General features: G+C 36.1%; 1 pseudogene; it reads left to right on the forward strand.

Moving 5' to 3' along the window:
• Nucleotides 1-2653: 2653 nt before the first annotated feature.
• LOC116900161 overlaps nucleotides 2654-25842 on the forward strand; it is a 32429-nt pseudogene continuing 9240 nt past the window's right edge.

Here is a 25842-nt window from a genome sequence, read left to right on the forward strand (position 1 = left end):
TGTAGGAAACTTGGGGGTACTGTTAAGCATAGAAAGAACGCCTAGGAGAAACCTCAACTGCTAAGTATTACTAATCTAAAAAGTCAATAGTGTTGAGCCTGACGAACCTATAAAACGTCCCATTTATCTTGTGTGAAGATGCTTCCTTCAAATTATGGTGACAGAACTACTAAAACCAGCTTCATAAACCTGCCACCAGGAAGTCCTCTGTTACTTTGTGTTCATTGTGGCCTTGAAAGCGACCACTGTAACTGTTGCTTACTCTTTCATTGTATTTGATGAGCACTAGTGTTATTTTATGGGGGCACATAAATGACATTTCAATATATTTTTCAATATATTTCATGAATGCACACACAGGCATGCAAGCACATACTAATAAACAATACTCAAAGCAATAAAAATGATTTTTAAATGAATTATTGTTTCTATAGGTACACATATATCATTCTAGATAAGAACTATAAACCCAACTGTAGAATGGGTCATCAGTATATATTACGGATATATTTTATAAACATGATACCTCTACCAAGTTGAACTGGGTAATGAGCAGTGTTAGGGTCATTTACCCCTTAGGTCAAGTGTGTGTATGTGTGCGTGTGCGTGTGCGTGTGCGTGTGCGTGTGCGTGTGCGTGTGCGTGTGCGTGTGTGTGTGTGTGTGTGTGTGTGTTTGTGTTGTGCAAGCTGTAAGAACTTTAACATATGTACTTAAGGCAGTTTAGAAATCAGGTTTCTTTCCAAATTGATGTTTTCTGGTGGTCATAATGTTTATTAACCTGAAGATGGGCTCAATTGCCCTTTATTTGTAGGTATTAATCAACAACATTTTTACCATTAAAACTGCTATACATTTTATTAGTCATTTAGTTAAGCAAGCACAGAAACATTTCAATAATATGCATCTTAAATTTTACTGTCCATTTGCTTACAACTGTGTTTCCTGGAGGTTTGCATACCTGGCCCTGATTTCTTTCCACCACATTTCTGATAAGTAATAATTGTCTATCATTTTTTCTATCTCAATTGAAGCGAGACCAATATTTTCTTATCTACCCTCTGATGTTTCTACACATTTGATATGCATCTGCCTGACTCTATCACAGAAGATATCATATCTCAACAACATATTCTTTGCTTAAAACTCATCTCACCAAATAACATTAATAAAGACATTCTGATATATGGCAAGGGCACTGGATAGAATACTCACTTTTGTTTATTTAGGGCCATGATGTGCCCTGTACTATAAGGGAACATGCAGCCTTAGTGAATGACAGAATAAAATAGTTTTATTTCTCCAAAGGCAATGATCCCAATATTCTTCCCTCCCAATCGTGGGGACATTATTTTATAAATTTTATTTATCACTCCTCATTTTTAAGTGTTCTCGTTTTCTCTGTCCAGGGCTAAACTTGCTTCTGAATCTAAGAATGTTTATAGAACACACAACAAAAGATTCCTTCTGGGATTCAACAATTCTTCACCCAACACTGTTTCAGTGTCAGTATGTGGCCATGACATGAGGAGAAAGAACTGTTCACAGTGGGCTGCCTGCCTACTTCCCCTGAAATCACTGTGCTGCCCCTGTCTTCTTCAGAGTAAGGTGCTTCCTGGGATGTCAAAGACACCATGCTAGAGTAATGGAGAATTTTTTTCCATTGCCATGAGAAAACGCAGGCCACATGTAGGGTTCTCCCACTTGACAAAAGTATAACTTCTTTCTCTCACTAGCCCATGTGTTTCCTTCCCAGTTGAGTTCCGAAAACATGAAGCCTACCAGATTAACTTGCCAATCCTTACTTAAAGTATTGATAGAATTAAATGTAACATGGATTACTTAACTAAAATTTTTCCCAAAACATGTATTTATAGTATTTGCTAATCTTTGTAGTGAAGGAGGAATTAAATCAGAAAAAACAAAGAAATACAATTTGCAAAACACCATAGAATATGTTTATTGTATTTGGGACCATGGCAAAGATTATACAATTATAAACTTTGCCTAAAAATATTTCCCTCCTCTGAGGGATTCAGCTAAATTTAGAAAAGAATCTGTTCTCATGTTTTTATTTAAGCAAAATATTGAGGTTTCAAAATGCATCTTACAGACACATACACAGTGCATATACTCACACAGATGTATTTTGTATTTTATAACACTCTTCTCTGGTTTTCATATCATGTACATCTATGTATGCAGTTGACTATGGTTTGCATGAGTTACCGTTAATGCTGAACAAGGGCTGTCCTTTCTTTCTACCCTGAGGGTAATCATCCACTACTTCTCCCTGACTTATTCTTGAGGTTGCGCTTTCTTCTCTAACACATCCTGTTGGAAATTTCCTGTTAGTGCATGGGGTGATTGCTTTGTAACCATGGTATTTCTCCAAGACAAGAGAGAATAACCCTCAGTTTCCTCTTCACCAATGAAGAGAAATGATGACTAGAACTGCTTTTAGTGAGGCTTTTCGATTGTGAACTTTAGAAACTTCTCTAATCCTTTCTGTAACCATTTTTGCAACTTCAGGGATCTGGAAGAAAACAACGGTCCTGAAAAATAGTGGGGAACACTAGCCTCCCTTTGACAACACAAGCTGCCAACGTGGACTCCCTGAATGTGAGGACAAGAGGAAGCTTCTTATCACATAAATGAGTGGGAGATACTTACGTGTGGAAGCTAACAGCAGTGGTGATTCTCAGCTGAAAGATAATGATGACGGTAACAGGATGCCATGCTGTTCTCTGAAATGCAACGTGAATATTCTCAAGAAGGAAAAAAAATAAAACACCACAGCTGCCACCACTGCAAGCAATGTATATTAATTCAGAATCAGAAAGTCAGCATGCCCTCCCTGCCCCCCTTGCTGCTTGAAAGAACAATGTGAAAAAGGGAGAGGACAGTTAAAATTACACTTCTTGTCTTTCTCTTCCATAACAAATGATGAGAAAGCAGCAAGGAAGGGAACAACTCCTTCTGCCTTTTCCCTTGGTATGGAAGAGGAGGCAAGAGTTTACAAACTAGCTGACAGACTTTAAACAGAAAAGATCAAGTGAAAAAAATATTGAGATCTCCAGGCTTTCGGAGCTATAAGATGTTGTGAAGAGGTATAGGCATTCAGATTGGCTTTGAAAGTCACAGGATGAGAATGACACTAGTTCCAAGCCAGTGAGAGCCAGCAGGAAATGTATGAAGGATGTGGGTTTGTCTTAGTTAGGAGGGAGGGAAGACACATGAGCATTTCATTCAGTTGACTGACTCTAAATAAGCCACTCACACATGAGGCATCGTCCTCAGGTCTGTTTCCTACGTCTAGGTCAGCCATGACCAGGAGAGGACCATCAATCACTCCTACTCACAAAAATGGAGTGAGTGTGATTGATTGTTCAGGACTGAATTAGCCCTGCCTGATTCATGGGAACCTTAATGGAATCTGGAAGCCCTGAACTGGAAACTTAGGTTTTGGCCTGGAAATGGACCCCAAACCTTGGGGCTAACTCCAGGTGTGCCCCAGTCAATCCAGACGCTCAGCTGTGAGAAGGAGGCCCTGGGAAAGCTGCAGGTTGCCACTTTTATTTTGTATCGTTTTAACACTTGAAGGTTTTCTTTCTAAAATAATCATGAGAGCAATAACGTAGCTTGTTACTGCAGATCAAGCACCACTACTGCTTTATGAAGAATCTGCCTACTTATCTTGCCCAGATCGGTTTCATGCACAGAGATACAATAGAAAGAGGACAACTTTTCAATAAATTTATATTAATGTGCAGTAAAATGTCCAACATTACCTTATTTTACATTACATTGTATAATAGTTGACATGATGCTGAATTAGTTAATTTTTTCCTTTGTTGTGGTAAAATACCCTAAATAAGTAATTTAAGCGGGGAAACATTTAGTTTGCCTCATGGTTCTAGGGTTCAGTCTTTCGTGACAGGAAAGTCCTGCAGAAGTCTTAGGCAGCCAATCACATTGCTTTTACAATGAAGAAGCTGAGTGGAATGGATGCTTGGCTTCAACTTCCTTTGCCCTTCCATTAGCCCAAGATGCCACCCAGACAATGCTGCTACCCAGTTAGAGTAGCTTTCTCTGAGGCGGTCTTTCACAGGCGTTTCCCCAAAGCTGAAAGGTAACAATATTACCATGCACAGCTGTTGTAAACAGGTGTGTTAGTGTTGTGACTATACTGCTTCAAAATTATGAGGTCCACTTTGAGTGGCCATCTTTATCTAAAAATGGACCTTGGTCCTTCCTACACTCAAATTGTCCCATAATGTATAAGACTGTGTGGTAAGTATTGAAGAAAAAGATGGCGGACATTTCATGACTTCCTTTATGCCCCTTGAAAAAGCATTTACTGCCTTTATTATATATAGAAACCTTATATTTTCTAACTTTTTGTATGCCAGCAGTTTTATTTTTTGTCTTTTGTTTGTTTGAGAGACAAGGTTTCTCTGTCTTCTCTCTGTTTTTCTGAGAGACAGGCCAGGCTGTCCTGGAACTCACTTCATAGACCATGCTATTCTCAAACTCACAGAGATCACCTGCCTCTGCCTCTGCCTCCTGAATGCTGGGATTAAAGGAATGTGCTACCATTGTCCTGTACTAGTAGATATTTAATCTCAATGAGGGGTTTCTACCCTGTCATTGATCATTCAGTTCCAAGATAAAAGAGACACAACTTTTACATTATAATAAACCTTTAAAGCACCACAGCAGGACAGAATCTCTACACTCTATGCTATTATGTCTACTTCCCCATCAATAACTGCATTACAGAACCTGTCACAATACATCTGAACCGCTCTTAAGTCCAGTTGGCCAGCCCTCATGGTCACGTTTCCATGGTGTCTTCTCTTCTCTCTACCTTCTTTCTCCCTGCCTCCTCATGGTCCTTCTCCGACTGCAAGCTCAGAAACCAATACCCTACCTACCTCTCTTTGGCCCAGATGCAGGCAACTTATTCAACCATTAACTTTTTATATGCCAGCAGTTTTCAATTAGGAGCAAATTCACATAGCATTATCTGTGTATACGAGGATTCTCTCATCCCTGAGGACAAGCAGGGCAAGAATTTGCCATTCAATACCTAACAACAGATTAAACCTCACCATTGCCTGGCTTAGTTTCCAAGTTAATGTCTTATTGCTGTGAAGAGACACTATGACCAGGGCAACTCTTTAAAGGAAAACATTTCACTGGGGATGGCTTTCAGCTGAGTTTATTCCATTAGCATGGCAGGAAGCAAGGTGGCATGCAGGCAGACATGGTCTTGGGAAGCTGAGAGTTCTACATCTGGATCAGCAGGCAGCAGAAAGATAGTGAGCCTTCGCGGCCTGGCTTTAGCTTGTGAAGCCTCAAAGACCACCCCCATGACACATTTCCTATGGTAAGGCTATACCTACTCTCACAAGTCTACATGTGCTAATTTCTTCAAAGAGTATTTTTCCCTTTGAGGCTACTGGGGCAATGTTCATTCAGACCACCACAGTTTCTTACTTGGAACTAAATGGTAATGCTGCACCTTTCATCTCGACGACCAGCTCCACATGCTGTCATAGGAAGTCTTTTGTTCTGGAATCACTGAATCCAATGTTTATAGACCAATGTAAGTATGAACCTGAACACTAGTAAGGAAATTTAAATTTCATAGATAGTAGTTAATGCTTGAAATTCTTTTCAAGTCAAACATTTAAAGTTTCTTTTGTTTATTTGTTTTTTATTTTTTCTTTTGTTTTCTTCCTCTTTTCTTTTTTTTTTCTTTTTTAGACAGGGCTTCTCTGTGTAGCCCTAACTGCTGCTGTCCTGGAACTCCCTCTGTAGATCAGGCTGGCCTTGAACTCAGAGATCTACCTGTATCTAGCTCCCAAATGTTGAGATTAAAGGTTTGCACCACCCACTCTCAGCTGAGATTTAAAGTTTTAATTTCTGAGTAAATGATTGTGAAATGAGTAAAACCTAGTTTGTTGCCTTTGAGGTATACTATCTATATTAGAAGTGGACATATCCTCCTCTTTACTTATTTGATTTAGGTATGAGAATTAAACCTAATCGCGCATTCTTAATGAAAAGTGATAAATACATGTCAAGCAGCTTAGCCGTTTCAGATTACAGTTTCTAGAGATGGCATGCTCAGATCCAACCCTACATCATCTGACGTTATTGTGTCTTTCCAACGAATCTGTCTAAGATGACTCCCTCAGGAATCAGTGTGGGGTTGGAGAATTATAAAACCTTTTCCACATTACACAGTCATGATATGATACAATCTGAACCCAGCAGAAATCTATGTGTCTAAATAGATTCAGGATTGTTTGACAGTTCATAAAAACACACTTAGTGCCAATTTTTAGGTTTTTTTTGGGGGGGGGGATTATTCAGAATCTCTTGCTGGTGGAGGTAGCTTGTTTAGAGTGGAGGAGAGTAAGTGATCAATATGGTGTCTGAACATTCCTTCACTTCTGAATTCGTTGGGAATGTGAGTCCTACATATATGGAGTAGGAAGCTAGCTGTGTTGGGGCATTGTTCATAATTCGCTGAGAGTCCATCTCTGATTGGCTTTTTAAACAAGGCTTGTTGTTTATTGAATCTCAAAGTAACTGTGATAGCACACACATTCATTTATCTACCATCTGCATGCTTTGAATTCATATCAACCTGCTTGATAACTAAGAGCAAAGTGCAATTGTGAAAACAAAGCAGGAAAGTGCCCCCTAATGAGAGGTAGAACAATCCCAGCATGGGCTTCAACGAAAGCACACAGCACATACATTACACAAGCACCCCGTACAACATAGGCGCTTAGATGTGAGGTCAGATAAGTTAAATAATAGATTTCTGAGAATCACAGAATTCAAGGTTTTAAAAATTCCATGCAATATATGTAATGTTTCCACAGATTTCCTCAACTCTTCCTCTTCTTCCTTCCCCTCTTCCCTGTCCTTCACCTCTGTTCTACAGCTTATGTTTAGCATTGTGAGACATAATCTTACTATGTCTTCCAGACAGGCCTCAAACTCACTCTGTAGAGCTCCTTCTCTCCTTGAACCTACATGTCTTTTGCATTACTCACTAGAGTGTAGGGATGCAGATCACTATACCAAGCTAGATTCTACTAGATTGGAATCCAGTTCTCTTTCCTATTTTATTTTTCCTTAGACCCCTTATGAATGCCAGAGTTCACTGACTCAGAAATAGTCTGCTATCCATTGGACTACTACATTGGAACTCAGTTCCCCATGCTCACTCCAAATTCTATTGGAAATGGCATATGCAACTTGAATCTTCATGCCTTCAGAGGTTGTCAGGCCCATGCTCCATGCTCTAGATTATGACTGATGATAATTTTACATTTATTAAAAAAAGTAAGGCTGACGAGGTTTTGCCAGTGTGGGTCAAAGTAGCATATCCTAAGAATAGAAAATAAATTCAAAACTTAGTAGGAAAAATTTCAATTTTGAGTAATGCAGAAACAAACAAACAAACCATAGAGTGGGAGAGTGCTAATCTCTGATTATGGAAAACATTCAGGGGCAGTGGTTAACAGCTTCAACTCTAATTTCCTCGTCAATGCTAAAGTTATTTTCCCAATGTTTAAAATATTGTATGTAAACAGTTGTCTAGATGATTCCTATGAGAGAATGAGAGAGAGAGAGAGGAGAGAGAGAGAGAGAGAGAGAGAGAGAGAGAGAGAGAGAATATATAAAGACACTTAGGAAAAAAACAGAGAAAATGATTAAAAAGGAATACTTGGTGTCTTCTAATTGATGGAGCAGATTTTCCTGTTTTTATGATTTATCACTTAAAAACATTTGATGGCCATTAAAACAGGAGGAGGAGGAGGAAGAGGATGAGGAGGAGGAAGAGGAGGAAGAGGAAGAGGAGAGTGTATTTTGACAAGACAGATCTAACAGAAAAATGATGCATACACGAAAAAATTTGAGATTCAAAAAGGTGAAAAAAAATAGCAACTGACTTGATGACAAAAATCACATTGTGAAAAAGATCCTTGGTGAATTAACGCCCTATGGGCATCATCAATTTTTGTGTTATTGTTTGTTAAATAAGGCCTTTATTTGTAGCGGAGCATGAGTACCTCTCTTTGGTTACAGTATCACGGGCATAATTACACACTTAAAAGATTATACTTTATGTTGAGTCTATAAATAGGCATAAGATGGAGTATATACAGTTTACATCAACACACATGTGAGGGTATTTATTATCAATCCACGTCTTCTTTTTCTCATTCTTTTGACTTGATTTTGATGACAATGATGGATAGAGATCTCAAAATGTTGGTTTCATGTTTTAATTCCATAGGATAAAATAAATATTTCTAAGTCCTTTCCCCCCTGGGCAATGTGTTTCTCATTTGCTGTGGCACTCTCTGCAAAGGTACAGCTGACCACTAACCTGACGTGGCCTGTCATCTGGGACAGCCATTGCTTCCATCTTCTTAATGGACATTGCTCTACAGATGTCTGTGGCCTACCTGACTATAATCCTTTAAATTTTAATTCACTTTACATTTAGCTTGGTCATAAATACCATTTAGGTACCAATACTCTGCTTTATGCAGTCCCCAAGGAAGTGTTTTGATTTTAATGAGGCCATTTGCAACTTAAGAGCAAAAAAATCCCATCTTTGATTGAATATGTTTGTCAGTTCTATTCCCGATTGGCATTTTCATGGGGAAACTTGGATAAAACTACAGGATGGCTGCTTACCAAGTGGGATAAAAGTCCCAGCATGTTTCCATTCTCAAATTTAACTGAATAAATGGTCTTCAAAATACATTTTGAAAACACCAAAGTAAACCCTGGGTACAATTGAAAGTAAAATCCAGAATTAAATTGTATTACAAATTAAATTTCCACCAGCATTTTTTCCCACTACAAGGGAAGAAAAAACGTAAATTAAACTTCAGTTTGTAAACTATTCAGGTAATACACTTGCATGACAGATGGGAATGCATGCCACAGACTATATACAAATAGTAGGTAATTATCCACATTGTAGTTTTTGTCTCTCATTTTTACTCTACAGTTAGACTCTTTTTGTGAGCTAGACAATATTTGTCCCACAAGCTTTTTAGAAGAGAAAAACTGCCGCTGAAATAAATGAGGTGATAACTATTAGATTCAATTTTTTCTTTGTATATTTTGAGGGTGGAAATTATAGAAATGAATTCTATTTGAAAACTACACATGCTATCTTTTAAAAAAGTAGCATTTTAAGTGTTTAAGATACAATGAAGCCAGAAATGATAGCACCATCCCAACACTAGTAAAGCTGAGGGAAGAGGATTATGAGTAAGAGCCCATGGGAACTATTTGAGTCTCAGGCCAGCTTGGACTGACTACAGCAACCCTGTCTCTTAATAAATTAACTATATACATGAAAAAATACACTGGTTTTGGATATTAACTTTAATACTAGATTCTGATTTTCAGTTTTGTTTTATTATATTTCTTAACAAAAATAATTTCTTTAAATCAGCTAAATTCACTTTTCCATTATCCTTTATTTTTCACAACTCTTGTATGTGCTGGTATACTTCCTATTATGCAACAGAAAATATTAAGAAAGAAAGTAATTAATTGATAATCTGCCCATGTATCCATTGTCTTTGTGCCTTATTTCAACAGTTCCAAGCTAGTGTTGAATATGATCCAAAACAATTTATATAAGTAAATGGAACTTCTGATTTCTGTCCTCAGCATTCTCATACTTCTTTGTTGGTATAAGTCAGGTAACTGAAGGAAAATATAGCAAAAATTGTTATGTTTCTTATTTATTCATATATATCTCAAGCTTGATATTCCTAACATATTGCTTTAATACTGAACAATTCTGTCTGTTTGCTACTTCACAAAGTCCCATACTTCCTACAGACTTTGCCATCCCAGTGGATAAAACCTCATCTCTCACCCCAGGTATCTCTTTTCCACTCATATTAACCATCCAACCAAAGGTCACTTTAACTTTATCTGGACTACAGTTATGAAATGTAGGATAAACTACTGTAGTTTCTATCAAACTCACCTCATAGGTTTGCACTTCCCCAGACTAAAAATTATCTTCATTCTGAGCTCATGAGGCTGCTGCTCTTTTCATGATATGTTTCACTCTTGTTCATGGCTCTCCATACAACAATTTTAGTCATTGATCTTTGAACAGTCTGAATGACTCACATCTCAGCAATTTTTCAAGTCCATCCCCTCTTCTTGGAAAGCCATGCATGTCCTAGACAATTTTATACCTAAACTAATCATGTTCTTAGAAGTTGAGTTAAATATCACATCTCATCATCTAACTTTTTATAATCAAATTTTGCATTAACTCAGAAGAAAAGCAACTTATGGCTAACAATACAAATCAACACGATCTTTCCCCAAATGATGTCCTAATGAAAAACAGACATTATTTTTATTTATTCCCACATATATTTCTCTCGGTAAAAGAAGAAACTTAGTAGTCATCATAGACTTTCAAGACTCCAAACTTCAAATTCTTGCTAACTCTTTCAAGAAAAGGAAATTTCCTTTTTTTTCTTTCCTTACTATTATAATCTCCAACTGGCTTTGTACATTTCATTGTCATTTATTTATTTATTTATTCATTTATTTATTTTAGATATGATGTATGCTCCTAAAGAATATTTGTCATATTGCTGTGTTAGTTACTGTCTTTGGAACTAACAATGCCTTTAGAAGATGAATGGTCAAGGAACACTGGCGATTATATAAATTAATGTTCTACTGTATGTTTCTATTTTGTTCCCTCATGTCTATTGAAGATGTTGATATTCCTATAAGTAACTGACATCATTTTTTCATCAAAAGAAATAAATGTGTGAATAAATGTAGTATTTATGAACACATGGATTGCACGTCATAAATTTTGTGATAAGTCGAGATGATAAACACAATCCTTCTCCATAGAGACTTAGCTTCCAGAAACTGTACTCAGTGAGGTTTGATGATAAAATGAACCCTACAAACCTCCAGAAGGGAAAAATGGGAGATAGTCTTTTAATAAGGGCTAGGTAAGAACAAATATTTTAAAGAAAGAGCTCATGTGATCTTTAAAATTTCTAAGTAAACTTACTACTTGAATGGTTTTGGTTATAGAAAGAAGCCTAGCCCCTTATGTCAGAAGTGAGTACAGTCCTGATCCATGATTTATTGGCAAAAGCCTGAGTGAGAGATTATTATGGTACCTGTCTTCCAGGCTCATATTGAGCAAAGAATGGTACAAATGGGACTTGATTTTTAATATAAATTAAATACAGTCTAACTAAATATGGGAAATTTGAGGAACATTAATTTTAGTAGCATTGGGATTTGCAAGCCATTTCTTCTACCTTCATCTCCTGTTTCATGTGGTCTAGTAGAAATTTGAGGCAAGCTAAAATGGGCTGATTTTTCTTTTCTACCCAGTAGCTCTTTATTCTTATGTAAGTTCCTTAACATTTTTGACACGAAATATCAATCTGCATAGAATATGCAGTGGTATCTCAGGCCATCTTAATTGTATTGAAATGTTGAAACACACAATTACACAGAAACTCTTATAAATTATCTTTAAATGAAGATTTTCTTCAAATATTACTAATAGGTTTAGAAATTCATTCCCTCATTTCTTTAGTGTATTAATGAGAATTAAACACTATATCGGCAAATGTGCTGTTTATGCATGTGATGAAAATTCGGAGTTATTTTTGTTTTACTTTCTGAGTTAAAATTCCGATAAGATCTAAGCTCAAGGAGAAAGGAGGAACAACTCCCCATAATCTACCTGTGAGCTCTGACATCTGCGCTCGCATTGCTTGTTTTAGAACAGACTCCACATCTATTCTTTCTATTTGCTTTCTTTTCTGCCGCTGTGACTGACTAGAAATGAGGAAAGTTATTTCCATTGAGCACTAGACAGATCTTCCCTGGCAATACAACTGTACCTAGACACTTAAGAATACATTTCTCTTTTCATTGTAGTTCAGTACTAGTTCTGTGCAATTATTTATACTTTCCTGCGTCTCCTCTGTATCTTCGACACAGCTGTAGTTCGACCTGTGTTTACCTTTAAAAGATTTTCCTTATAGATTTTTTTTTACCACCTTTACTCACTTTTCTTACAGTAAGTTATTTTTCTGAAGGGTCAACAGCTATAGAATTTATTATGCCAACTTCAAATCGTGACTTCTTTAAATAAACATTGCTGAAATGAGTTGTTCAAAGGAGATTGCATAGTCTAAATAAGGCTGTGCTTAGTCAACCTTGTGAAGATATTGTAGTTTATCTTTCTCTTCATTCCTTCTATCAAAACATGACTGTCCTATGTTCCATTTCCCTGGGGTCCTACTTTATCTGGTTGAGTTGAATGCTTAAATCTTATGCTATATTCCTCCCTCAGTCTTCTTGGTCTCTCACATTGTCAATGTTTTTGGTCACCATATTTCAACAAATACATTTTTAAAATCTTAGTCATTATCTTTAAAGCCATGATAAGTGACACAAATAATATCTATCACAGCTACAGCGCTAGTTTTTTATTTCCTTGTTTGCACTATAAACTGAGGCATCTACTAACTGGTAATATCTTTCATGCCATGAACTTATTTTAAAAAACAAGAAACTCCAAGAAACAATTTATCAATACCTCCCCATTCCTGTGATAAAATACTTCTACCAAGGTGATTTATGAAAAGAAAGTTAAGTTAGGTTAGGGTTCCTAAGGGATGAGATTCTGTCATAGCAGGAAAGTGTGGCACCAGCTAGCAGACACTATGCCTTAAGCAGAAACAGAGGGGTTACAACTTAACACACAAGGAGGAGCCAGCATGCTCAACTGGCATAATTCTTCCAACAAGCATGACTCCTGTACCTTCTCAAACAGAGACACCAACTTGGGACCAAGTATTCAAATGTCTCAGCCACCATATTCAAACCACTACATTCTTCTACTTCCAGCCCCACAGACTTGTGGCCATATAATGCAAACACATCTAATTCATTCCCAAATGTCTACAGTATCGCCACTGTTCAAGAGTCAAAAAAATCTGGTCTCCTCTGAGACCCAAGGCAATTCTGTTTAACTGTAGTTAGGTCTCTGTTAAGCAAGAAAGCAAATAGTATACACTGTCAGAGGAGAGATCCTCAATTGAGAAAATGCCTCAGAATTTCTGGGGGTGAGAAGACAAATCTGTGGAGTATTTTTCATAATTAGGGGTCAATAGAGGAATGCTCAGCCCTTCATGTATGGGGACAATCGTAGATGATCAAATCATCAGGAGTAAGCCAGTAAGTAGCGATCTTTATCAGCTCCTGTGTCCGAGACCCTGCCTTGCTTGAGTTTCTACCCTGACCTCTTTCATGAAAGGGATGTGGTGTGTAAGCCAAATATACCCTTTCTTCCCTGAGTTGTTGTTGGCCATGTTGGTTCATCACAGCAACAGTAAACCTAAGATAGCCCCCATTCATCCATATTGGAATGATACATTTCTGTATCATTATAGGTTTGAAGGATGCAATTTGCTTTCTTTTTATACAGAGCAATTATAGCAAATGACTATAGCTTGTGTCAAAACTGACATAAAACTAGCCAGCATGGGGCCATTGTGTGGGAAATAACTGGTCTAAGTGCAGCAAGGCAAACACTAGTTCTCAGGCTCCATGTACAGTGACAAAGGGACAAGATGGCTCTGACCCTTCAGGTTTGCTACTTGAAACACTCATATTTCTCTCTTGGATAGGCTGCTCCTTGTGTGTTACTCTCTGTCAAATACTCCTTAGCTCTGAATCACCAATATTTTGAGGTTGCCAATGGAATTTAGGACTAATGCTACCATATTTGTACAATGTCCTCTTAAGAAATTTATGTGGAGACTGCCACACATTGCCTGGCCTCAGTGACTTACTGAAATTGTGAAAGAAGAGTCTAGAACCCCTTCAAACATCCATCCATTCCACATAGACATCTCTGCCAAGTTCAGTTCCTTACTAGGGATATACCCACAACTGGATAGATAGATGAATTTTCTTGTTTTCTAGAGGCAGGGAAAAGCTTAGGCTCTTTTCTCTCCTAAGTGTGATGTTTACCTGGGAGGAGTTTGCCCAAAAGGCACATTTCCCTTTATCTAGAACAGCCCTGGCCCATCCTTAAGGTAACAATCCCCTTGGCAATTACAGCCTCTTTCAGAATGAGCCTTACTATAGCATCAGCTACTTAATATACCTTTTCCTTCCAAACTGTACATTTTGTATTTCTTTCTAATTTGTCTGCTTTTTCCTACAGTAGATTCATGACTAATCATCATGTTCCAGACTCATTATTAGGCTGTCCTGAAACCTCATCTGTCAAAAAATATTAGTCCATTATTTTTATTTTTATTTTCGTCTTTATTTAAAAAAAAACAGATTCTTTTCATATAGTATATTCTGATTACGGTTTGTCCTTCACTAAGTCTTTCCAGCTTCTCCCTATAAGCAATAGTGCAGAAAAACTACCACACTGGGCAGCTCTCTGTGCAGAAAGATTTATTGGTGATCAAACAGCCAAGGTCAGGGAAGTGGGGTTTGGCCAGGAGGGAGGGTGGAAAAGCAAGTAGAATTTACATGATAATTATCAGAGTGAGGATTTGAGCTGAAGACAGCTAGGTGTTCTTGCCAGAGGTAGTAGATCTTCAGGGAAAGGTTAAAGGGAGTTCCCAGAGGATTCAGGAAGGTTCCTGACAAAAGAAACTGCATAAGAGATTTGCTTTTGTAGTAAACTGAAATCCATTAGGCTTGTTTTTTAGAAATCAGTTCTTCTGTTTACCCAGGCAAAGTCCCTCTGTACCTGCACTTCCATTTTGTGAAAGAAAGGGTTTGGAGATGAAAAAAGGGTTTGGAGATGACTCCCAACTTCCCCACCTACTCAAGTAAAAACCGGTTAGTTTTGTCTCTCATTAGAATACAAACAACCATCTCTAAAAATAACAGTAACAACGGTGGTGATATAAAGAAAAACCTTAAATCTCTCACTTTCTAAGGTCTGAAGCTATTAAGAACCTATTAGTATAATAAAAAACATTCGATTCGTTTGATTACTTTTAATTGAATTTTGAAAATCAACTTGTCTCATCGTGCCTGATTTTGTGTTAGTTTCTCTTTCTGTTAAAAATCCAAGAGTCCGTTCATGGCAAGAAAAGGTGAATGCCAAAATAATATTTTAAATTACTTTTATTTTTGATCCATCTTTTTAAGTCATTAATAGTGTCTATATTGTTAGAGATATTTATTTTCATTCCAAATGTTATCCCTTTTCCTGGTTTCCTGTTTATAAACTCCTTACCGCCCGCCCCCCCCCCCGCCCCCGCAAACATTACCCTATACTGGGGATCCAACCTTGGCAGAACCAAGGGTTCCATTGGTGCACAACAAGGCTAATCTCTGCTACATATGCAGTTGGAGCTCTGTTCAGTCCATGTATAGTATTTTGGTAGTGGTTTAGTCCCTGGGAGCTCTGATTGGTTGGCATTGTTTTTCTTATGGTGTTGCAAGTCCCTTTAGCTCTTTCAGTCCTTTCTCTAATTCCTCCAAGTGTGTGTGTGTGTGTGTGGGGGTCCTGCTTCTCCAGTTCAGTGGTATGCTGCTAGCAAAATTTCACTTCTGTGAAAATTAGTGGTTATAAAAAAAAATAAAACCAACTAGATGATATGTTATCTCCTAGAATTGACCAAATGGTCACAGCAAATTTTAACCAAGCATGTGATATTAAAGCATTTATTAGTCCATAGTTACAAGTCGTTATAGAAACTAAGAGTGTATAGTATAGTCCACTAGTCCACACAACATAAAGATATATATATATATATATATATATTTGTGTGTGTGTGTGTATATATATATATAATTTATTAGATACATAATTGCCTAATAACTCTCCTTCTGTCATCATTTAAAATTCAAAAACAAGTGAAATCTAGTCTCAAGTATTCTTGATTCCTATAGGGAAAAAGAACAAATCACTAATTGTTAAGGATCCAAAGATTACATGAAACAGAGGTAATATGAAATACCATCTATGACACGCATAAAGATCAAGTGAGTCATCCTATTTTGTTGTAGAAAAAGATTTTACTTTTAAGTCTAAGTTTTATTTTTCAGGTAATTTCAAGAAATGTTGTTCCAACGCATGCAGCAATAGTTTTGAGCTCTCTTAACCAATTCACACAAATCTTTGCATTCCTTCATTTAAGTAAAGACATTCCCTTATTATGATAGGTTCAATCATCAAGACTAAGAAACAAGATCAATAAAGTTCCTCAAAACTGCTACATGCAGTCAAATGCCCACTCTTAAGCTGCTGTGTATACAGGACCTTGGTGTCCAGTTTTGCTATTTTTCCCAGTTTTGTTAATCTGCTTTGTTTTGGTTTTCCCTGCGGACAAAAATTTATTCTAGAATTATGGTTTTCTAACTTTTTATCCACTTTCCTGTATTTTCTATCTTGCTCTTGTATACATTTACAAAATTCTTGAAGATTTTCAGTTATCCTTCATATACATAAAAAAACTTTGCCACATTGCAGATAACACAAGTGTTGCTATCAACTATGTTTCAAATGTTACATAATATTGTTAAACATCCTATGGAGGGTAAGCAAAAAGAGCAAGTAAATGAATTAAAGTACATAGCTTTACAATTAGTAATTTCATTAGATTATATAACCAAGATAGAAAGTTTTCTCAGGTTGAGTTGTTCATGTTATTTTTACTGGACTTTATAAATTTAGATTTAGAGATATCTTTGCAACTCTGGATATGTTCTTTTGAACAGAAAAAAAGTAGAAAATTTAAAGATGTAGTATAGATGCTAAAAATCAGTAAAAGAAATTCAGGGAGTGTGGCAAAACAGACATGTTAGATAGTACTAATTTGGCTCTAGATGTTATAGAGGGACCGAACTAAATTCTCATCTTTGCATTAAGAAATTATTATAGATGGTCTTAAACCATGCCCAATGGCTTTTTAAGAACCTCTGCTCATCTTAACTATAATTCTTGTCTTTTACTAGCATTCAGTACAGTTATAACTTTTACATATTCATCATGATCGAATACTTCCCCTCAGAAATGTAAGTGTGGGGACTGACCTAGATGATACTATGAGAAGTAAGGAAATGAACAAGGTTTTTAGGGTCTAAGAAAATGTCCTCTGGAATAGGAGAATAAAGCTCACACAGAACAAGCTCCTGGTAGTCACCATCCTTCTGCCTCAGCTTCTGGACTATCCAGAAAGACTCTGGAAAGCACAGAGCAGAAATGAGGCTACGGCAACATTTCTATTCTTCATCAGTTAAACAGATTAAGATAATTGGTAGGAACAGCACAGGCAAAGGCAAAGTGTGTCTTTGCATTTGTCGTCAGAGTGCCAGCTTTCTATTTCAAAGAAGAATGAAAACGTTTAAATCTTGTCAAAATACAGTTTTGAAAGATTCACTTTAAAATCTCCTGATAAGTGTGTAGAAATAGAACTTATTTATTATTGCAGCAAAAGAAATGAAATAAACATTTATCCATAAACCTTAAAACACAATCTATAAAATATTTCATAAAAATTTATGGAAGAGAAAATTCAATACTATTTACAGTTCGCTGTGTCTCGTCTGGAGGTAGGGTATTTCACATGCAGACAGGTAAGAGGTAACTGCATTTTAACATGCATGACATTTTCACAGAAGTCTTGGATCTGGCAATCTAGAAGCATCATATTGCAGACAGGTGCAAGACATGATCAAATGGAAGGCTGATTGGATATCACATATGCTTGACTATGTATTTTGTTCTGGAAAATATGTTTAAATGTAAAATTGGAGATAATTAATATATTTATCATTTTCCTCATTAGCATATTTTGCAAAACCCTCAGTTTTTATTGCATTAGACAACACATGGCAGAAACAAATCATTTAACTGGAGAGTGACAGCAGACAAACTTTTTTAAATAGAAGGAAAAAAATCACAGTTTTATTTTCTTCTAGAAGAAAATCCTTTTGTTAGCACACTATGGGTTTTTGTGACCACATGTGGACATAATTCACTAAAATATTTGTAATGACCAAGAGATTTCTACCAGGTTTTTTTTTCAAAGAGTTACATTGACTAAACATATGTGGAACATACATGCTTGTTTTTATTTGACATAAATGTAATTCTTCTGAACTTAACCCAAAGACATCTTTAATGGGAAATCCAGTTTGAAATTTCTAGTGAAATAAATATATAATCTTTGTAACATATCATTTGCCTGGGAGAATAAACATGCTTCTAAAAGTAATGCAGTTATTCTAAACTTACCTTTTCCTTTGGTATGACCAATGAATATAAATAGTTTTTTCACCATATGTAGAGACATAATAAAACAAATATTTTGAGTGTTTACCATGAAGCAAAAAATGGAACAAGAACAGTGAAGAAGAAGCCAGTGTGGTTTTTGCCTCCTCAACCCTCTCTTATTGTAGGAATAAAAGGGGGAAAGTCAATATATGATATAAATATTGGAGAGAGAGTGAGAAAGGATGTATAGGATGCATACTTACTCAGCTCCATGTGCATTCATGACCTGACTCTTAAGTTTCCTGGGCTAATGTCTGTATTTATTAATAATTCTTAGGAATCATCCACTCTTTCATAACCGTAATCAACTGAATTACATCTATTTAGTTCCTTATCAACACACTAGTAATTGTTCCTGGAACTGTCTATGTGCCCAAACCCCGGTGCATTATATAAATCTCCTTATGCTTATGTTTATCATGTTCACATATGTTTCTCTCTCCACCCAACAGTCTTTGTAGATATGGGATGGTGAGTAAAATATTCATCTAAAAGAAATACACAGTCCTGAGTATATTCCTTGAGTTCTATTCAGGCAATAGATAGGCTCTTGTCACATCACCTCTTCTTTGCTTCCATATTCTCTGCTATGTGTTTTATGTGTTTGTTTTATTTTTTTTCTTTTCCTGACTCATCATAAATAATTTGGATTCACCTTTGTTAATAATTGCTGAATATCCCCTCCAGTAAGCTGAGTACACCAACCAATCAAAAGTGATTTTCTGTTTTCTTAACCAGTCAATTTGAACACTTCCCTTGCTTTGAAGTTATGATCATTTTTTTTTCTTTTCTGTTTTTTATGCACTCTGTTACATGGGTCCATTTATTTTTCAGGTATGATGTCTGATTTGTTAAGAGTGATCACGTAAAATTCTTGACGCAAATAGTTCTCATATGTAAATGTTTCAGTATTGAGTGAAGGATGACAGACCCCCTCATGCGGCTCTTGCAGTGTCGCAGCTCTGGATAGCATTCCCTTAAGAAAGCTCACTCTTGGGTGTTCAATCCATCGCTTCAGTGTTTCTTCCTTTTATAATCTGTGTTTAAACCTATACTAATTTTTTTTCTAAATAATCTAAGCTCAACTCCACCATAACTCAAAGAGGAAAAATAGATAAAAAAAACATTACTTTTATTCCTTCAGATATGGTTTTGTTTTGTATTTTTTTAAAAATAATTTACTTCTATTCTTTCTTGGAGTCAATAGTTTTCATCTGTACTATCCGGCATCATGGGGTTCTGTCAATGTCTGAATACATTAGGTTGAAGATGAATATCATAGATACTTGTATTCTCCATTTGTGGACTTTCTTTCGAAGAGAGTTTTTCACACTTCTGTTTATTAGGGGATAACTGATTCACTGAATCCTCCAGGCAGGACGGCATTTCTATAAGTTCTGTTAAAGTGGCATTAGAATCAAGTCATTTTTCCCAGACAGAGACACAATTTCATCATTTTTCCTAGATATAGCCAGGCTCTAGAAAAGTCATTAGTGCTAAACCCATTTGTAGCAAGCAGAATTATGAACCAAAATGCTGATTTACTCTTTTCCAAGAAGCAGCCCGCTGCTCTGTGTAACACAATACTTATATCAAATGGCAAGCAACTCAAGCATCTTCTTGAAAAAGGAAAATATGATCTGTTGTTTTATATGACGAATGAAGATGGAAAATATAACAAATTGGATGCTTTAGGGATATACAAGTTCCTACCTGTGAAAAAATGAAGACTAGCATACTCACCACCAACTCTTTCGTGTCAAGGAGCCATGGCAAAGTGTAGAACTTACATCTAAACACATTTGTTACCACCTATTTCTTAAAGACCCTGCAATAATCATTTGTCTACTCTATTCTTTGTGATAACTATTTCATTTAAACTATTGTTTTCTAGCTTATCTTTTATTATTTACATTTCTGATCACTGTCACCCCTAAAAGGTTTTGAGAAGAAACTCTTCCTTGAGTTTCCAAGTCCTATGCATCATATCTTGATGACATATAAAATAGCTACTTGGGGAAGACATACTTCTACAAATGGATAATGTGCTTGAACAATGCCTCATTTTGTTAGCTAATATTTAATAACTGTATGTGGACATTTTGCATTGTTTTCTAGTTCTGTAGCCTGATGTCAAAACATATACCACATAATTAATAAACAGTTATGGGATAGCATTGTGAATATACTATATTTTTCTTACTTTCTGTAAGGAGAAGGGCACACCTAAATGTCACATAATTTCAAATTCTGTTGTATGATGGGCACCGTCAACAATTCATTAGTGTATAATCTTATAATGTAGCTCCCTTTTAAGTCCAGGCATTGCCTTTGGCTTAGTGACATGAAGATGAAGAAGATTTAGAATGCTATTCCGAAAGTATATTGAATATATTAAATATAGATCAGAACTTGTTCTCAGGTTGAGTAAATGATCATCTATTACCCACTTCATTTCAGAGAGCTCCAGAATGGATTGCTTTCCCTTAAAAACCCCTTTCTCATGGCCAATTGATTTTTCATATCCTACCATTAAAATCTTATAACTGTACAATCACAATTTATTTAACTTACCTTGCTAGAAGTGATGTGAAACGGAAAGGAAGAGTCTAGCCAAACAGAGCACTGAGCAAATGAGCAGGGTACTAAAAGGTCTAGGACTTACAATGGCTCGTGATCCTGTATTTCTTCCGCCTTATTTTACATGAGCTATTCATCCAGTGTGAATTCCACTTACTGCTCTTATTAAGACGGCTAGAATAATAGGACTATCTCTTAAAACTAGGAAGAATTTCTGACTGAGAGTGTTTGAAGATAGTGAACAAAGAGTCACAAGATTCCATGCTATCGAAAACACAAAAGCAAGCCAAGATTCCCTTCTTATTTTTTCTCAAAAGACTCATAGCTTTCTATGTGAAATCCTGTTAAGTCCCATGTATTAAAATGCCTCAGATGTTGGCAGAATTGTACCATAATATCATGATACTTTATTTCTATTATACCCAGACAAAACAGTATTTCTGAATGTTGTAAAGGAAATTTCATGGTGAAGTTAGTAGCATGTGAGTTGCAGGACCCAGGAAAACATGTTCATTTCGGTGTAGGTGGATATTGTTCAGCCTATGGATAACCAGAGGAAGTTTCTTCTTTTATCTCGACTCGATGATTGAGCAGACATATCTTATTTTTTAACTCGTACTCTTAGCCTAGGACTAACATAATGAGCTTTTCTGTTTGGCAGGTCACCCAGTCCAAAGCAATGAGCCATGTCACCATCTTTCAATTTTCTCCAGGTAGACAAGGAAACTCCTCAGCCATCATAGTCATAAGAACTAATTCCTCATACTAAACTACCTTATCTATCATCTATCTATCTATCATCTATCTATCTATCATCTATCTATCTATCATCTATTATCACAATATGTCATATGTAAATCAATCACCTAATTTCACTTTTATTTCTGTTTCTCTGAAGTAAACAAGTTAATAAAGATGTATCTCAATATATTTTTAGTATTTTGCTCGATATCACATGTTAACTTGTATAAAAGATAGGAAAGAACTGAAGAACAGAAATATAGAAAGTTAGATCTCCAATACTTTAGGGGATCAGAAAGCAGATTTACCTTACATTGTAGAAGGAAAATTTGTTATTTATCACTAGTAACTCGTGACTCTAGGATTTTTAGGTTACTAGTGAACCAGAACTATCATTCTAGATTCCCTTTTGGTCCTTGCTGTAAACATTGTGCTACACTAAATAACATAAAGAAGTTGAGCATTTATAAAAAATTATAATGATTATCTACTGGATCAGCCAGTAACTGAACCACAGCTACAACCAGGCATCTTAATGAACAGTGAATATTCACATTCATTCAGTTATTACTTAACTTATGAAAAAATCAGGAAAAGCACACAAACCATGAATTTTACAATACCTGCATATTGTGTGCATAGTGTAATAAACTCAAGGCATTAAATACTCGTAAAGATCTGTTAAATGTTCAAAACAGCTTAAAGATATTTTTTACATTTCATGTGTGTCTTCTTTATTTATGACACTTGACCCATTCCTCGCTCTCCTCCAACTCTTTCCATGCTCTCTCCATTCCCACTCAAAATTATGGTTCCTTTTACTTTAATTATTAATATTACACGTACATAAAAATTAATAGGTAAATGGTTCCTGATGAGTGGATTTAGTGTTGCTCACATATTTATGTTTTTTTGGATACTTGTTTGGATAGTTTAAGGATATTAGAGTAATCTTTCTTATTTCAAATTCTGGATCTATAATATACATACAGGTGATCCTTATAAAAGTTTTTATATGTTATAATGGAACTTATAAACAAATATTTTTGACTATATATTCTTTTATATTGTATGAAGTGTATATTGTAGACAAGTCATTATCAACCTTCCTAATGTTGCTACCTTTTAATACAGTTCCTCATGTAATGATGGCCAGGCATAAAATTACTTTTGTTGCTATCACATAGCTGTCATTGTCCTACTCTTATAAATCTGATTGTCTGTCTGTCTGTGTTTTCTGATGGTCATAAGTAACCCCTCTGGGAAGGTAGTTTTATGTCAGGACTCACATATTGAGAACCATCGCTCTGTAGGGCATTTCTTAAAGAAAACAAACAAACAAAAAACAAAACAAAACAAAATCAAGTGTACTGGTTTTAAGTAGCAACAGCTATCTATGTCTAACACCATCGCTCCCACTTCTCTGTGAGGCTGTTGTCCATGAGCACTTGGTGCCAATGTCCAAATAACAGTTAGGATGAGTAAAAACTGTGTGTCATAAGTCTTGGATAGAAGCATGTAATTCAGAAAAGGAGGCTTACTTGCATTTACCCTCTTGGACTAATTTATCCCCAGGGAGAAAAAGAATCAAACCATTTGTGGTATTTACTTTGGAGAGATTACCCACCTTTTCATGAGGCTGTAATGATGCTAATGAAATAGATAAGACAGAAGCTCTTCCAAGTAGGTAGCTTCAAAGGTAAGAGAGAATCCAAAAGGCCACCTGCCTGTGGACTTCACTTCCAAATATGCTCTTTAGGAATACAGTTTGCTCATTTCATCTCAAGCTCCCTCTGTAAAGCCCAGCTCAGAATGGAGCGCTTCCACACAGGGGTTAAATTGTTAATGCTTTACTTTCACTTCCTTAAATCTTTTTTAATCAAACTTTGCTCTTTCTCTCCCTGGGGAACGGCAAATGGACAGCTTTCGTCTCTTGAGCTCCTCCTTCCATTACCATCACAGCAGAATGCATCCGAGACGGTAATAATTCAGTGATGAAATACAAAATGTCGCAATGCCATCTCTCCTAAAGTGAGCTGAGATTTTGTTATGCCATTTTAGGTGCACTAATAGCAACTCAAGTCCCATGGAGTGTCCTAATGTGAATTTAATGAGCTGATAGCATATAAATGGCAGTACTGCGAGGGTGAAGGTGACATAACCTTTTTCTTTCTACTTGATGTTTGTCTTTGAAAAACTACAGATCTGTTCAAAATGTACTGCATTTCTACTAAGTGGCACATCACTCACCAAAGAGGCGACTATTGTTTTACCATTTAAGAATATTTTCCTCTTTTCCTGGAACATGTAGCAAGAGCAATTTTTTTATCATTAGGATAATAAAAATCGAAATAGTTTTTTCTCTGAATAAACAGAAATTATGTTGCACTCTAGTGTCTATTTTGCCATAGGCTGATGGTCTCCAGTGACAAATATTTACTCATACACCCCATAGCCTTTGAATGTCATAGTCACTGATGAAGCAAGAGCAAATTGGCCTTTAAAGATAGTGAAATTATTTGTCCTGATGTAAGTTATTATTTAAGGCTGCTATCAAGAAGAATTTAGAAGTGCTTTACCAATTTCAATTTCTTACCCAGGAACAACCAAATTAAATTACATAAAACATCCTGGCTTATTCATGGAATGTAGAGTAAACAGAATAAGCAGAAAGAGGTGATAAAATTCTTCCATAGATAACAATAATTCAATGTCTTTGATGACCATCCATAATGATGATGACAAAAACACTTTGTAAATGTGAATCATAGCCTCACAAATTTTATTGGAATTTGTTTTCTCTACATATTAGGTCTGTATTAGACTTTGCATTGGAATATAGATGAAATATCAACATGAAAAGGAAACTCATTTTATAATTACTTGAAGTTTTAGAAAGTAACTGAAGAACTCTTTAAACCCAACCAACTGGTGCTTTCCCCAAACAAAATTTCTTAAATTACAAAAGAAGAAACTGGAACCAAAAGGACTTCTAGGACTTTCAGAAGTCTCAAGAGTGTTGAAGTAATAGCTAAGTGATATTAAAAGACTACTCTGACTATCTGAGGCTTATTCACTATCTCAAGACCTACTAAGAACATAAAATTCCACACGATTTTTAAAATTTTGTAACACTCTCAAAGGTTAAAATAATTAAGACAGACTCTGATCCAAATAGAACTTATGGTCACTGTGCAGTTAAATATCTTTTGGCAAAATCTATCAAAATAAAACAGAGTTGTACCTCTAAAGAAAATATCCCTTTGGTTATAATTCATAAAAGTAAGATTTAAGCAGCACTAGAAACTTAAAGTTTGGATTTTGACAAAGGACAAAATACCTTCAGGTTGCCAGGTGACAAACAGGATACCACATGGCTGACTACTGACATGTACATATTCTCATTCTGAGGTTTCCAGGCCTGCCCAGGCACCATGATGCCTCACTGCTAATTGCGTTTCCAGAGGGAACTGTGTTTAATTTTTTCAGAAAGTATGTTCTCAATCAATCAACAACAATACCTCTTCCTTATTACTTGCTCGTTGTTCAATACTGAGTAACGTAAAGGTTACTGTATGCAGTATTGAGTGTATTCTGTCTGGTAAAATATATTCTCATGGTACTTTCAGGGGCTTTGTCATGGTGAGTGACTTGAGACAACCTCTTGTAGTTTGAGCTGGCCTCCAACCTGCTATGGAGTGAAGCCTGAGTTTTAGCTACTCTTCTTCCTTCTACTTGAAAATCTGGGAGAATAAGTGTGTACCACAAGGCCTAGTGAAGTCTTTTTGAGCATCTGTTAACAACTAAATGATGTGGACATTCTCCTTCAAGAGCTACTCTTCGAAAACATACATAAACTGTGCACTGACATACATGCAAGCCAAACATTCATACACAATTTTTTTTTAAATTTGGGCTATCCACTTATCAGTGAGTGCATACTATGTGTGTTCTTTTGAGACTGTTACCTCACTCAGGATGATATTTTCTATTTCCATCCATTAGCCTAAGACTTTCATGAAGTCATTGTTTTTAATAGTTGAGTAGTACTCCATTGTGTAAATGTAACATGTGTTCTGTATCTTTTCCTCTGTTGAAGGACATCTGGGTTCTTTCCAATTTCTGGCTATTATAGAC

Source organism: Rattus rattus, chromosome 5 (genome assembly GCF_011064425.1).
Source record: "Rattus rattus isolate New Zealand chromosome 5, Rrattus_CSIRO_v1, whole genome shotgun sequence".
In the NCBI taxonomy this organism is placed as follows: Eukaryota; Metazoa; Chordata; class Mammalia; order Rodentia; family Muridae; genus Rattus; species Rattus rattus.